We start from the raw sequence: 14,784 nt of genomic DNA, 5'->3' as shown, positions 1-14,784 counted from the left end.
GCAGAAGGAATTCGCGCCCCGGGCCGCGCGCCCGGCCTCCTGGAGCCAGGGCCGGCTTCTGGGCACAGCCATGGCGGCGGCCGGGGGTAGCCACTACTCCCCGCGAGCCCGCGTCCCCGCGTCCCCGTCCCAGAAGTCCTCAGAGCTCCAGGGCCTGGAGGAGCCAGGCGGGCAGCTGACTGCCACGAGAGCCCGAGCTGCTTCCGCGCTCCGCGCGCGGTGGCAGCCAGTGCCGCCCCGTTCCCCTCCTGCGCCGCGCTGCCCCGCCTGGCTGGGCGTCTTTCCTCTCCGGCACCCCCGGGGTCTTGCAAAGTGCCCTCCAGAGATGTGCTCAGGAAGTGTGTGATGAATAAAGGGGACAATCAGGATAACTATAATAAACATTTATTATGCACTTGCTTTTCTCTCACTGATGTTACTAATTGTAATAGTGTAGCACAGCGTGTTCCAGTTTTCTAAGTGCTTTCACATCTGTTCAAAAAAAATCCTCAAAATAAGCCTGTATATTAAAAGCAGGAGCCATTATTCCATATTTCAAGAAGTAAACAAGCTCAGAGTAATAACCTACATAGAGCCTTCCAACCAGCCAATTTTGGTACATTTTCACAAATCTCTGACTGTGGTTAATACACAAAGATGTCGTATGAGGATTATATAGGACACAGTCAGCAAAATGCCTGGTATACAATAAGTATGCGGTAAATGGTTATTATTAGTAAGAATATTGTAGTATTTTCGGATATGATCAGGTGAACAACTTTGACATAATCGAAACTGGGACAGCCTGATTCCATAAACACACTGATATGTCACAGTGGAATGTTTGCAGCCTCACCACTAAAGTATTCTTGCTAACTAACAAAGGAAACAACCCAGTTAAGCTTACAACTCTAACCACAGGCTAAAGGAAATACAGGGGCCAAATGAACCCATTAGATTACACCACCAGGAAGTAATCAGCCAAATCCAGAATGTGGGAAATTCTACAAACCAAACGACCCAATTTCTTTATTCAAAAATAAATACTCAGAGGCTGAAGTGGGAGGATTGCTTAAGGCCAGAGTTCAAGGCTGTAGTGAGCTATGATCACACCTGTAAATAGAGCCACTGTACTCCAGGCTGGGCAACACAGCCAGACCCCATGTCTTTAAAAAAAGAGTGTGGGGGGAGCTCTAGAGACATTAGCCAAAGGCAGTTTGTGGACCTTGTTTGAGTCACGATTAAGACAAACTTTTACATAAATACATGGGATTTTTAAAAACATTGGGAAGTTCAAACATGGACTGAATGTTAGGTGGCATTAAATAATTACAGGTGATTTTATTACGATAATACTATTGTGGCTATGATTTTTAAAGACCTCAGAGAAACATATTAACATATTTACAGGCAAATTATATTATTTCTGGGATTTGCTTTAATAAAATTTAATAACAAATCCCTGGAATTTTTTAGAGAAAAAAGTGAGAGATAGGAGAAACAATATTGGCAAAGTGTTTAATGTTTAAACAAGGAGATGGGTACATGGGCATTGTGCTAGGCCGAATTGTGCCCCTCAAACATGTCCACATTCTAATCTTTGAACCTGTGAACAAGTTACCTTACATGGCAAAAGGTGCTTTGCAAGCATGTGATGAAGAACCTCGAGATGGGAGATAATCCTGGATTATCTAGCAGTGAGCCCAGTCTCATTGCTTCCTTATGAGACCCTTTACCTGCAAATGAGAATCAGAAAGAGATGTGACAAGGAAAGGAAGGTCAGAGAGATGCAACCTGACAAGGATGTGGCCGCTAGTGCTGATTCCAGAGATGGAAGAAGGGGCCACAAGCCCAGGAATGGCACAGGTGGCCTCTCAAGGGTGGAAAAGGCAAGGAATGAATTATTCTGCAGATGCTCAGGTGTCCTGCCATCACCTGAATTTTAGCCCAGTGAGACCCACGTGGGCTCCTGATCTACAGGACTTGTAGATTAATAAATTTGCATTGTTTTAAGTAACTAAAGTGGTAGTAATTTGTTACAGTAGCCTTAGAAAACTAATAAAAGCATTTGCTATATTTCTCTGTGTTTTTGTAAATTTAAGATTTTTTCAGACGGGTTCGGGTGGCTCACGCCTGTAATCCCAGCACTTTGGGAGGCTGAGGCTGGCAGATCACAAGGTCAGGAATTCGAGACCAGCCTGGCCAATACGGTGAAACCTCATCTCTCCTAAAAATACAAAAATTAGCCAGGCATGGTGGTGGGCACCCATAGTCCCAGCTACACAGGAGGCTGAGGCAGGAGAATCGCTTGAACCTGAGAGGTGGAGTTTGCACTGAGCCGAGATTGAGCCACTGCACTCCAGCCTGGGTGACAGAGCGAGACTCTGTCTTAAAAAGAAAAAAAAAGATTTTTTTTGTAATAAAATATTTATTAAGTCCATAAAACGTACACCTAAGAAATACATTTTTCAAAGTAATTCATTTAGACCTGAAGTGTAATCTGACCTAGCATAGAATTATACAATGCATTTTAATTTCCAAAAGACTTATATGTCATAAATCCCTTTTAAAAAAGAATCATTGAGTATAGTTAGTAAAATGTTGATTTTCGAAGTCACAGATATAATAAAGCATGGTGTGACCTATTCCTGACTTTATTATTTTATTATTATTGTTATTATTTTCTTTTTTGAGACAGAGTCTTACTTTGTCTCCCAGGCTGGAGTGCAGTGGCTCATTCTCAGCTCACTGCAACCTCCGCTTCCTGGGTTCAAGCCATGTTCCTGCCTCAGCCTCCAGAGTGGCTGGGATTACAGGCACTTGCCACCAACCCAGATAATTTTTTTATTTTTAGTAGAGACAGGGTTTTACCATGTTGGCCAGGGTGGTCTGGAACTCCTGACCTCAAGTGATCTGCCCACCTTGGCCTCCCAAAGTACTGGGATTACAGGTGTAAGCCACAGCTCCTGGCCCCATTCCTAACTTTAGAATTGGTTTATCTAGACTGATTGTTATCAAAATCTGCATATTGACATAACTTCAAGATGTTAACATTTATAAAGGTAATTTTCCTACTGGCATATATTAATTTCAGGAAACAGATAAAACAATGAGTAAATAAAATGTGTAAAACAGAATATTTAAAGAAAATAATCTCTTGGCCGCTCACAGTGTCTCACACCTGTAATCCTACCACTTTGGGAGGCCGAGATGGGCAGATCACCTGAGGTCGGGAGTTTGAGACCAGCCTGACCAACATGGAGAAACCCCGTCTCTACAAAAATCACAAAAATTAGCCAGGCAAGGTGGTGCATGCCTGTAATCCCAGCTACTCAGGAGGCTGAGGCAAGAGAATCACTTGAACCCGGGAGACGGAGGTTGCGGTGAGCTGAGATCACACCTTTGCACTCCAGCCTGGGCAACAAGAGCAAAACTCTGTCTCAAAAAAAAAAAAGAAAGAAAAGAATCTCTTAAAATATGTAAAAGTAGAATAGTTAAAAAACAGTACTGAATATTTTAATATAATTTCTAATTTTCCATTAATGAATATTAGGCATTTTCAATCATGTAAATAAATTACCCACATTTTGTCAAATTTGCTAAAACAGTAAGGGCACAGTGGCTCACACCTGTAATCCCAGCACTTTGGGAGGCCAAGGCAGGCAGATCACTGGAGGTCTGGAGTTGGGAGGCCAGCCTAGCCAACATGGTGAAACCCTATCTCTACTAAGAAAACAAAAGAATTAGTCGTAGTGCCGGGCATCTGTAATCCTAGCTACTCAGGAGGCTGAGGCAGGAGAATCACTTGATCTCAGGAGGTAGAGGTTGCAGTGAGCTGAGATAGCGCCATTGTACTCCATGCTGGGCAACAAAAGCAAAACTACAACTCAATAAAAAAAAAATTGCTAAATCAAATAACATTTATTAAAGTCCATAGTTTTAACCAATTTTATTAGTTGACTTTTAATGCCGTTAATCTATTTTTTATTTATTTATTATATGTTTTGAGACCGAGTCTTGTTCTGTCACCCAGGCTGGAATGCAGTGACACAATCTCGGCTCATTGTAACCTCTGCCTTCTGGGTTCAAGAGATTCTTATTCCGGCCGGGCGCGGTGGCTCAAGCCTGTAATCCCAGCACTTTGGGAGGCCGAGGCGGGTGGATCACGAGGTCAAGAGATCGAGACCATCCTGGTCAACATGGTGAAACCCCGTCTCTACTAATACAAAAAATTAGCTGGGCACGGTGGCGCGTGCCTGTAATCCCAGCTACTCAGGAGGCTGAGGCAGGAGAATTGCCTGAACCCAGGAGGCGGAGATTGCGGTGAGCCGAGATCGCGCCATTGCGCTCCAGCCTGGGTATCAAGAGCGAAACTCCGTCTCAAAAAAAAAAAAAAAAAAAGAGATTCTTATTCCTCAGCCTCTGGGGTAGCTGGGATTACAGGTGTGTGTCATCGTACCTGGTTTTTTTTTTTTTTTTTTTTTTTAGAGACGGGCTTTCCCCACATTGGCCAGGCTGTTCTCGAAATCCTGACCTCAAGTGATCAACCTGCCTCAGTCTTGCAAAGTGCTAGAAGGGCAGGCTTGAGCCACCACATCGGGCCTACTTGGGGTTTTCGTTTTTGTTTCTTGAGATAAGGTCTCATTGTGTTGCCTGGGCTGGCCTCAAACTCCTGGATTTAAGCGATCCTCCCACCTCAGCCACTTAAGTAACTGCCACCACAGGTGTGCACCAATGAGCCTCATTAACTGGTTTTAATTCTATAGAGTACTCTTCAAATCACTGTTTCCTCTCTAAACATCTTAAGTTTCATATTTTACTTCACTGTCTAATAAACTATTTTTCTGTGGGAGCAGCTACATTGTATAACATTGTGGTATACATAGTGGTGTACATTGTTGTAGTATACATTGTTGTGTTATGATAACATTGTGTATCCTTGCTGCCTTGTATTTAAAAAATCCTGGCTTATGCTAAGGAAGCCTTGGAAACTCTAACATAAAATGGTTTTTGAGGGCCTCAAAGACAAAACTGAGAGATCTTTTCTTTTAAGATAGGATCAGGCCAGACATAGTGGCTCATGCCTGTAATCCCACACTTTAAGAGGCCCAGGAAGGCAGATTGCTTGAGCTCAGGAGTTTGAGACCAGCTTGGGCAACATGGCAAGACCCCATCATACAAAAAAATACAAAAATTAGCTGGGCATGGTGGCACCTGCCTGTAATCCCAGCTACTAGGGAGGCGGAGGCATGAAAATCACTTGAGCCTGGGAGGGGGTAGGTTGCAGTGAGCTGAGATTGCACCTCTGCAGTCCAGCATGGGTGACAGAGTGAGACTCTATCTCAAAATAAATAAATAAATAAATAAAAATAAGGCTGGAGGTGGTGGCTTATGCCTGTAATTCCAGCACTTTGGAGTTCCAGGCCAGCCTGGTTAGCATGATGAAACCCTGTCCCTACTAAAAAAAAAAAAATTTAGCTGGGTGTGGTGGCAGGTGCCTGTAATCCTGGCTACTCGGGAAGCTGAGGCAGAATTGCTTGAACCAGGGTGGCAGAGGTTACAGTGAGCCAAGATCGTGCCATTGCACTCCAGCCTGGGCAACAGAGTGAGACTCATCTCAAATAAAGAAAAGAAAAATTAGCCCAGTGTGGTGACACATGCTTGTAGTCCCAGCTACCCTGGAGGCTGAGGCGGGAGAATCGCTTGAACCCAGGAGGCAGAAGTTGCAGTGAGCCAATATCATGCCACTGCACTCCAGCCTAGGCAACAGAACAAGACTCATCTCAAAAAAAAAAAAAAAAAAAAAAAAAGACAAGGTCTTGTTCTATGGTCCCGGCTGGAGAGCAGTGGCGTGAACACCACCTTCAGACTCACAAGCGATCCACCTGCCTCAGCCTCTCGCACAGCTGGGTCTATAAGTGTGTGCAACCGTGTCCAGTTAATTTTCAAATTTTTTGTAGAGACAAGGTCTCACGATGTTTCCTGGGCTCAAGTGATCCTCCCACCCTGGCCTCCCAAAGTGCTGGTATTAAAGGCGTGAGCCACCTCACCAAGTGGAGAAACATTCTTATATTTTAACCATGTTTGCTGAATTATTATAAGATATTTGCCTGCATTGTATCAGTGAGCACTCTGGGGGGAAATGAAACTCAGGAAGCCGAGCACTCCTCATCTTTCACGATATCCAGCCTTCCTGCATCCTAGGTGCTGAGTAATCCCATCTACTTGGTGTTTTTAAAGATCATTCTAAGGACTGTGCTGTGGACATGAAGATGAAACTGGGAAAAGGGAGTAGGATCCTAAAATCCAAGAGATGAACTTTTGTGAAGAATTGGTGTATTCGCTTTAAATTGTCATGCAACAAATGACTACAAACTTAGCAACTTAAAACACCTTGGCCAGGTGCTATGGCTCATGCCTGTAATCCCAGCACTTTGGGATTACAGGGTGGGTGGATCACCTGAGGTCAGGAGTTTGAGACCAGCCTGACCAACAGGGTGAAACCCTGTCTCTACTAAAAATACAAAAAAATTAGCCAGGTATGGTGGCACACACTTGTATTTCTATCTACTCAGGAGGCTGAGGCAGGAGAATTGCTTGAACTTAGGAGATGGAAGTTGCAGTGAGCAGAGAGCACCATTGCACTCCAGCCTGGGTGACAAGAGTGAAACTCCATCTCAAAAAAAAACAAAACTGTAATCCCAGCACTTTGGGAGGCCGAGGTGGGCGGATTACCTGAGGTCAGGAGTTTGAAACCAGCCTGGCCAACATGGAGAAACCCCATCTCTAAAAGAAGTTTCCTTTTGATAGTGAGTTCTCCTTCTGCTTTTATTTTATTTTATTTTTTGAGACAAGAGTCTCCCTCTGTCACCCAGGCTGGAATGCAGTGGCCCAACCTCAGTTCACTGCAACCTCTGCCTCCTGGGGTCAAGCAATTCTCCTGCCTCAGCCTCCTGAGTAGCTGAGACTACAGGCACGTGCCACCACTCCTGGCTAATTTTTATATTTTTAGTACAGATAGGGTTTTGCCATGTTGGCCAGGCTGGCCTCGAACTCCTGACCTCAGATGATCCTCCCGTCTTGGCCTCTCAAAGTACTAGGATTACAGGCAGGAGTCACCCTGCCCAGCTGCAATATTTTTCTTAAGGTAAATGTTTTCTAGATCCTGTTTATTTATTTATTTATTTGGTTTTTTTGTTTATTTTGAGACAGAATCTTGCTCTGTCACCCAGGCTGGAGTGCAGTAGTACAATCTCAGCTCATTGCAACCTATGCCTCTCGGGTTCAAGCAATTCTCCTGTCTCAGCCTCCTGTGTAGCTGAGACTACAGTCACATACCACCAAGCCCGGCTAATTTTTGTATTTTTAGTAGAGACAGGGTTTTGCCACGTTGGCTAGGCTGGTCTCCAACTTCTGACCTCAGGTGATCTGCCCACCTCGGCCTCCCAAAGTGCTGGGATTACAGGCATGAGCCACTGAGCCTTCTGTATCCTATTTTAGATTATGATGTCTGAGGTTGAAAGTATTACCTACTACATCTATTTTCTTTCCCTTCGAGTAGTGCTTGCACTGTGATCCTAATAAATTACAGAAGGCTGGCCATGGTGGCTCACACCTGTAATCCCAGCACTTTGGGAGGCTGAGGTGGGAGGATCCTTTAAGTCCAGGAGTTCAAGACCAGCCTGGGAAACATGGCAAAACCCCATCTCTACAAAGAATACCAAAAAAAAAAAAAAAAAAAAAAATTAGCCAACCTTGGTGGCGTAAGACCCTGTCTCAAATGAATAAATTACAGAGAACTATGTGGGGAGGGGAAGTTGTCACATGATACATTATAGTCAATCTGCCTGGAGATGTAAAATGATTGATACATTTTATATCATTATAATTTACAGATTATCTTCCTACTTCCTGTGTCTAATACAATCCCAGATTCGAAACTCCTTGAGAGACATCCGCCTCCCGGGTTCAAGCGATTCTCCTGCCTCAGCCTCCCGAGTAGCTGGGATTACAGGTGCCCACCACTACACCCAGCTAATTTTTTTCACCATGTTGGCCACATTGGTCTCGAACTCCTGACCTCATGATTCACCCACCTCGGACTCCCAAAGTGCTGGGATTACAGACATGAGCCACTGCACCTGGACTTATTAAGTATTTTCTGTGTGCCAACATTGTGTTAGCTTGTACTGTGGAATACAAAATACAATTACTTCTGATAGTAGTTATGTTCTAAAAGTTGCTGCAAACACTGAATTCATAAATACTAAAACCTTTGGCCCTAGAGGAATTATAGGGTTAGGTTCCTGCAAGCCTCTGATCATGACATTTTCATCAATCAATCAATGCATAACCTTGGGGGGTTTTGTTTTGTTTTGTTTTGAGATGGAGTCTTGCTCTGTCGCTCAGGCTAGAGTGTAGTGGCATGATCTCAAGTGATTCTCCTGCCTCAGCCTCCTGAGTAGCTGGGACTACAAGCCCCACCATCACTCCCAGTTAATTTTTGTATTTTTAGTAGAGACAAGGTCTCACCATGTTGGCTAGGCTGGTCTCGAACCTCTGACCTCAGGTGATCTGCTCATCTCGGCCTCCCAAAGTGCTGGAATTCCAGTCATGAGCCACTGTGCCTGGCCCATAACCTTTATTTTAAATTTGTGTTTTTGTTTAAAGACATCTTATTTAATATATATTAACATTAATAACAGCCAACAGCCCTAAAACTCATGCCTAAACCAAGCTTATCTAACACACATATTTTCTCCATAAGGGACATCACAGCCTTCCTGCACTTAGGAACACTAGCCAGCACAAAAACACTGTGCTTAGGGCCTCTTCAAAAGCAAAATCAACAGGAGGCACAAAAATGTGGCAAAAGGACACTAGACCATGCTAAGGAGGCTTGTTCACAGCGTGAGCCGAAACAAGAAAGCCGTGCATCACCTTGTTCCACCTAAGCTGAGAATGTGCATTTGGGCAACTCAAATCTTTTGTCACTTGCACATACCTGTGAATTACCTGGAAAGCACTGCAAGTATTGACTTCAGGGTTACATGTGAATTTTGGCAAGTAGGCAAATTTGCCAATTCCAAATTTATGAATCATGAGTCAACTGAAAATACCTGCTCAAGAAGCATTAACTCTAGCTGGAAAGCAAGACACAAAACACAGTCATGCATCAAATAATGTTTTGGTCAATGATGAATTGCAAATATGAACAAGCAGTCCTATAAGATTATAATGGAGATGAGAAATCCCTATTGTCTAGTGATGTCAGAGCCATATGAAAGTCGTACAGTGCCGGGCACAGTGGCGCATGCCTGTAGTCCTAGCTACTCGGGAGGCTGAGGTTGGAGAATCCCTTGAGCCCAGGAGTTCAAGTAGCGCGCTATACAGATCGGGTGTCTGCACTAAGTTCGGCATCAATATGGTGACCTCCCAGGAGCGGGGGACCACCAGGTTGCCTAAGGAGGGGTGAACCGGCCCAGGTCGGAAATGGAGCAGGTTAAAACTCCCGTGCTGATCAGCAGTGGGATTGTGCCTGTGAATAGCCACTGCACTCCAGCCTGGGCAACATAGTGAGACCCTGCCTCTAAATTAAAAAAAAAAAATTTTTAATATTAAAAAAAAAAGAAAGAAAGTCATACAGCAATGCATTGCTCATGCGTTTGTGGTGGTGCTGGGATAAACACACCTGCTTCACGACCAGTCATGTAAAAGTTCAGCATATGCAATTATGTGCAGTACATAATACTTGATAACAATAGCAAATGACTTTGACTGGTTTATGTATTTACCATGCTATATTCCTTATCATTATATTAGAGTATGTACTCCTTCTGCTTATAAACAAAAGTGTACAGTCTCAGGCAGGTTCAGGAGGTATTTCAGAAGGCATTGTTATCTTGTTATCACAGGAAGTGACAGCTCCATGTGTATACCTGCCCCTGAAGACCCTACAGTGAGGCAAGATGTGGAGATGAAAAACAGTTAGATTGATGATCCTGACCCTGTGTAGGCCTAGGCTAAGGTATGTGTTCGTGTCTCATTTTTAAAGAAAACATTTAAAAGGTAAAAAGAAAAAAAATTTAAGTGAAGAAAACTTATAGAATAAGAATATAAAGAAGATATATATATATATATATTTCTTTTTTTTTTTTTTTGAGACAGAGTTTCGTTCTTGTTGCCCAGGCTGGAGTGCAATGGCGCAATCTCAGCTTAATGCAAACTTCGCCTCCCGGGTTCAAGTGATTCTCCTGCCTCAGCCTCCCGTGTAGCTGGGATTACATGCATGTACCACCACGCCAGGCTAATTTTTATATTTTTAGTAGAGACGGGGTTTCACCATGCTGGCCCAGATGCTCTCGGACTTCTGACCTCAGGTGATCCGCTCACCTCAGCCTCCCAAAGTTCTGGGATTACAGGCATGAGCCACCACGCATGGCCCCCAGAAAGAAGGTATTTTTGATTAGCCAGGCATGGTGGCATACACCTATAGTCCCAGTTACTCTGGAGGCTGAGGCAGGAGGATCACCTAAGCCCAGGAATTTGAGGCTGGAGTGAGTATGATCACACCACTGCACTCTAGCCCTCTACCCTAGGTAACAAAACAAGACTTGTCTCGAAAAAAAAAAAAAAAAAAGGAAAAAGAAGAAGAAGATATGTATGTTTGGTATAGTTGTACAATGTGTTTGTGGTTTAAGCTGTGTTATTACAAAAGACCCAAAAAGCTTTTAAAAATTAAAAAGTCTACTAAGATAAAGTTACTATAAGCTAAAGATTAATTTATTCTTTTGAAAAACTTGGAAAATTTAGTGTAGCTTAAGTGTACAGTGTTTATAAAGTCTACAGTAGTGTATAGTGATGTCCTAGGCCTTCATCTTCACCCACCACTCACTCATTGACCCAAGAGCAACTTTCAGTCCTGCAAGCTCCATTTATGGTAAGTGCCTATACAGAGGGTAGCAATTTTTCTCTTTTATTTATTTATTCATTTATTTTTATTTTATTTATTTATTTATTTATGAGATGGAGTCTCACTTTGTTGCCCAGGCTGGAGTGCAGTGGCATGATCTCGGCTCACTGCAACCTCTGCCTCCCAGGTTCAAGCGATTCTCCTACCCTTCCCTAGTAGCTGGGATTACAGGTATGTGCCACCATGCCCGGCTTATTTTTGTATTTTCAGTAGAGTCAGATTTCGCCATGTTGGCCAGGCTGATCTGGAACTCCTGACTTCAGGTGATCTGCCTGCCTCGGCCTCCCAAAGTGCTAGGATTACAGGCGTGAACCACCATGTCTGGCTTCTCTTTTATACTGTATTTTTACTGCACCTTTCTCTTTAGATACACCAGTACTTACCATTGTGTTACAACAGCCTGCAGTATTCAGTCCAGCCACATCCTGGGCAGGTTTGTAGCCGAGGTCATATCGTATAGCCTAACTTCTGCTGACTGACTTACAAAGCAAAGTTTCCTACAAAGAGGTTTCAACTACCTCATTACCCCAAAGTTGAATAATTTGCTAGAATGACTCACAGAACTCAGAAAAAGCTGTGCTTACTCTTAGTTTGTTATAAAGGGTACAAATGAACAATCAGATGAAGAAGTACCCAGGACAAGGTAAGTCCCAACTGCAGAAGCTATCTCAGTCAAGATGGGGTGCACCATCCTCTGAGATGGGGATGTGTTTGCCAACTTGGAAGCTCCCTGAACCCCACCATTTAGGGGTTTCTATGGAGGCTTCAGTCCATAGGTTTGAGTGTGGTCACTGGTGATCACAGCCACTCTCCCTTCGCTAGAAGTTGGGGCAGGGGGCGCAGGAAATGCTGATCCAATCAGGCTTAGTCTTTCTGGCAGCCATCTCCTACACTGAAGCTAAGTACCCAAGAGTTGCTTCCTTAGAACAAAATACGCTCTTAACACTCTATCACTCAAAATTCCAAGGATTTTAGAGCTCTGTACTAGAAACTAGGGAAAACGACAAAATATCTTTCTTGTTATTCCACAGCAACATCAATTCTATCTACAACTTTGATGCCCCTTTGCAATGAAAGGTAACATATCTGCATGTCCAACTGGACATGACTGTCTGGGGGACACTATTCTGACTGCCCCAGCCTCTAGCAGTAAAGACAGCAGCTCAGGAAGCTTGGCGAGGCGGCATTATGGAGCAGGGATTGCAGGGTTGGTTAAAAAACCATAACCAGGCCGGGAGAGGTGGCTCACGCCTGTAATCCCAGCACTTTGGGAGGCTGAGGCGGGTGGATCAACTGAGGTCAGGAGTTTAATATCAGCCTGGCCAACATGGTGAAACCCCGTCTCTACTAAAAATAAAAAAATTAGCTGGGCGTGGTGGCGCATGCCTGTAATCCCAGCTACAAGAGGGAAACTCCGTCAAAAATAAATAAATAAATAAACACAAAGTTACCCTCTCAGGGCAATGGCAAGAAAATACAAAGGGAGTTCTTGGAGGAAGACGCAGTCGTTAGGCGGTGCGGGCTGTGGTCCGCCCACTCCTGCTCCTCACTCACCACAGTCCGCTCGCCCACAGGAACAAGGCGGCCAGGAAGTCGCTCAGCAGCCACGGATTTTTTTTCTTTTCTTTTCTTTCTTTTTTTTTTTTTTTGAGACAGAGTCTCACTGTGTTGTCCAGGCTGGAGTGCAATGGCTCAATCTCTGCCCACGGCAACCTCCGCCTCCCAGGTTCAAGCGATTCTCCTGCCTCAGCCTCCCAAGTAGCTGGGATGACAGGCGCGCACTACCACACCCGGCTAATTTTGTATTTTTAGTACAGACCAGCTAGTCTGTAACTTTCGACCTCATATGATCTGCCCGCCTCGGCCTCCCAAAGTGCTGGGTTACAGGCGTGAGCCACCGCGCCCAGCAGCCACAAATTTTAAAGATAGGGAAACACATCCGTGGAGCCAGAGGTGGCAATTCACCTAATCAGAATCACTCTAACGAGCCCTAAAGTAAAATCCCCTGGGAAAGTGTGTGCTGACTTGATCAGAGGAGCAAAGGAAAAGAATCTCTTTTTTTTTTTTTTTTTTTTTTTGAGACGGAGTTTCGCTCTTGTTACCCAGGCTGGAGTGCAATGGCGCGATCTCGGCTCACCGCAACCTCCGCCTCCTGGGTTCAAGCAATTCTTCTGCCTCGGCCTCCCGAGTAGCTGGGACTACAGGCGTGCGCCACCATGCCCAGCTAATTTTTGTATTTTTAGTAGAGACGGGGTTTCACCCTGTTGACCAGGATGGTCTCGATATCTTGACCTCGTGATCCACCCGCCTCGGCCTCCCAAAGTGCTGGGATTATAGGCGTGAGCCACCACGCCCGGCCAGGAAAAGAATCTCAAAGAGAAAGGACCAGTTCAAATGCCTACCAAGACTTTGAGAATCACTACAAGAAAAACTCCTTGTGGCGAAAGTTCTTTTTTTTTTTGAGACAGAGTCTTGCTCTGTCACCCAAGCTGAAGTGCAGTGGCGTGATCATGGCTCACTGCACCTCTGCCTCCCGGGTTCAAGCAATTCTCTCGTCTCAGCCTCCCGAGTCGCTAGGACTACAGTCGCACACCACCATTCCTGGCTAATTTTTATATTTTTAGTAGAGACTGGGTTTCACCATGTTGGTCAGCCTGGTCTCAAACTCCTGACCTCAGGTGATCTGCCCACCTCGGCCTCCCAAAGTCCTGGGATTACAGGCGTGTGCCACCACGCCTGGCTAATTTTTTGTATCTTTAGTAGAAATAGGGTTTTACCATGTTGGTCAGGCTGCTCTCGAACTCCTGACCTCAGGTGATCTGCCTGCTTCAGCCTCCCAAAGTGCTGGGATTACAGGCGTGAGCCACTGCGCCCAGACAGTGGTAAAAGATCTAAGACACCGGATTTTTTGCAGATGAGAATCTGCAAGTGACTCATTGACTTTCATGGCCCTTCTGAGATTGGTAAGGAGTTTACTTCCATTAGTATTGGGAAGAATCTGTGAGGCATTCTCAAAGCAAAAATGATAATGATATAGGCCGGGCATGGTGGCTCATGCCTGTAATCCTAGCACTTTGGGAGGCCGAGGCAGGCGTATCACTTGAAGTCAGGAGTTTGAGACCAACCTGGCCAACATGGTGATACCCTATCTCTACTGAAAATACAAAAAAGTTAGCGGGCATGGTGGCACACACTTATAATCCCAGCTTCTCAGGAAGCTGAGGCAGAAGAATTGCCTAGCCTGAGCAATGGAGAAAACTTTGTCTCAAAAAAGAAAAAGAAATAATAATGATATAATAAACATGGAGCTGTGACTGTTCTGTTAGATCATGCTCTGTAATTAATATATGCCATAATTCTCCAATGACACAGTAACTGCATTATGAAAATATTTATGATCTGCATTACTTTTACATAAACATGCAAGAGTCTAATTCTGTTTATTGTTGTTGTTGTTGAAACAGGGCCTCGCTCTGTCACCCAGACTGGAGAGCAGTGGTGTGATCACGGCTCACTGCAGCCTCCATTTCCTAGGCTCAAGCAATCTTCTCACCTCAGCCTCCCAAGTAGCTGGGACTACAGGCATACACCACCATGCCCAGATAAAGGAGTCTGATTCTAGATACTCAAATTTCCCCTGCTACCAAACTACCCGCTGATTATGATGGGGGAATTCTGAAGCAGCTCATTTCTACGCCTTTCCTCCTCCTTCCCCCTCTCACGTTGTACCACTTCTGACACTGACTGACAGCTACATGGGATGTGGGGGGGGACACAGATGGAGACATCCTTTCTCATGCTGCATTCAGTCCCATGATTTAAATGACCAGCCT

This window comes from Aotus nancymaae, unplaced genomic scaffold (genome assembly GCF_030222135.1).
Source record: "Aotus nancymaae isolate 86718 unplaced genomic scaffold, 86718_ANA_hifiasm-v0.15.2.pri h1tg000020l, whole genome shotgun sequence".
In the NCBI taxonomy this organism is placed as follows: Eukaryota; Metazoa; Chordata; class Mammalia; order Primates; family Aotidae; genus Aotus; species Aotus nancymaae.
Note: the sequence above shows the minus strand (reverse complement) of the source record.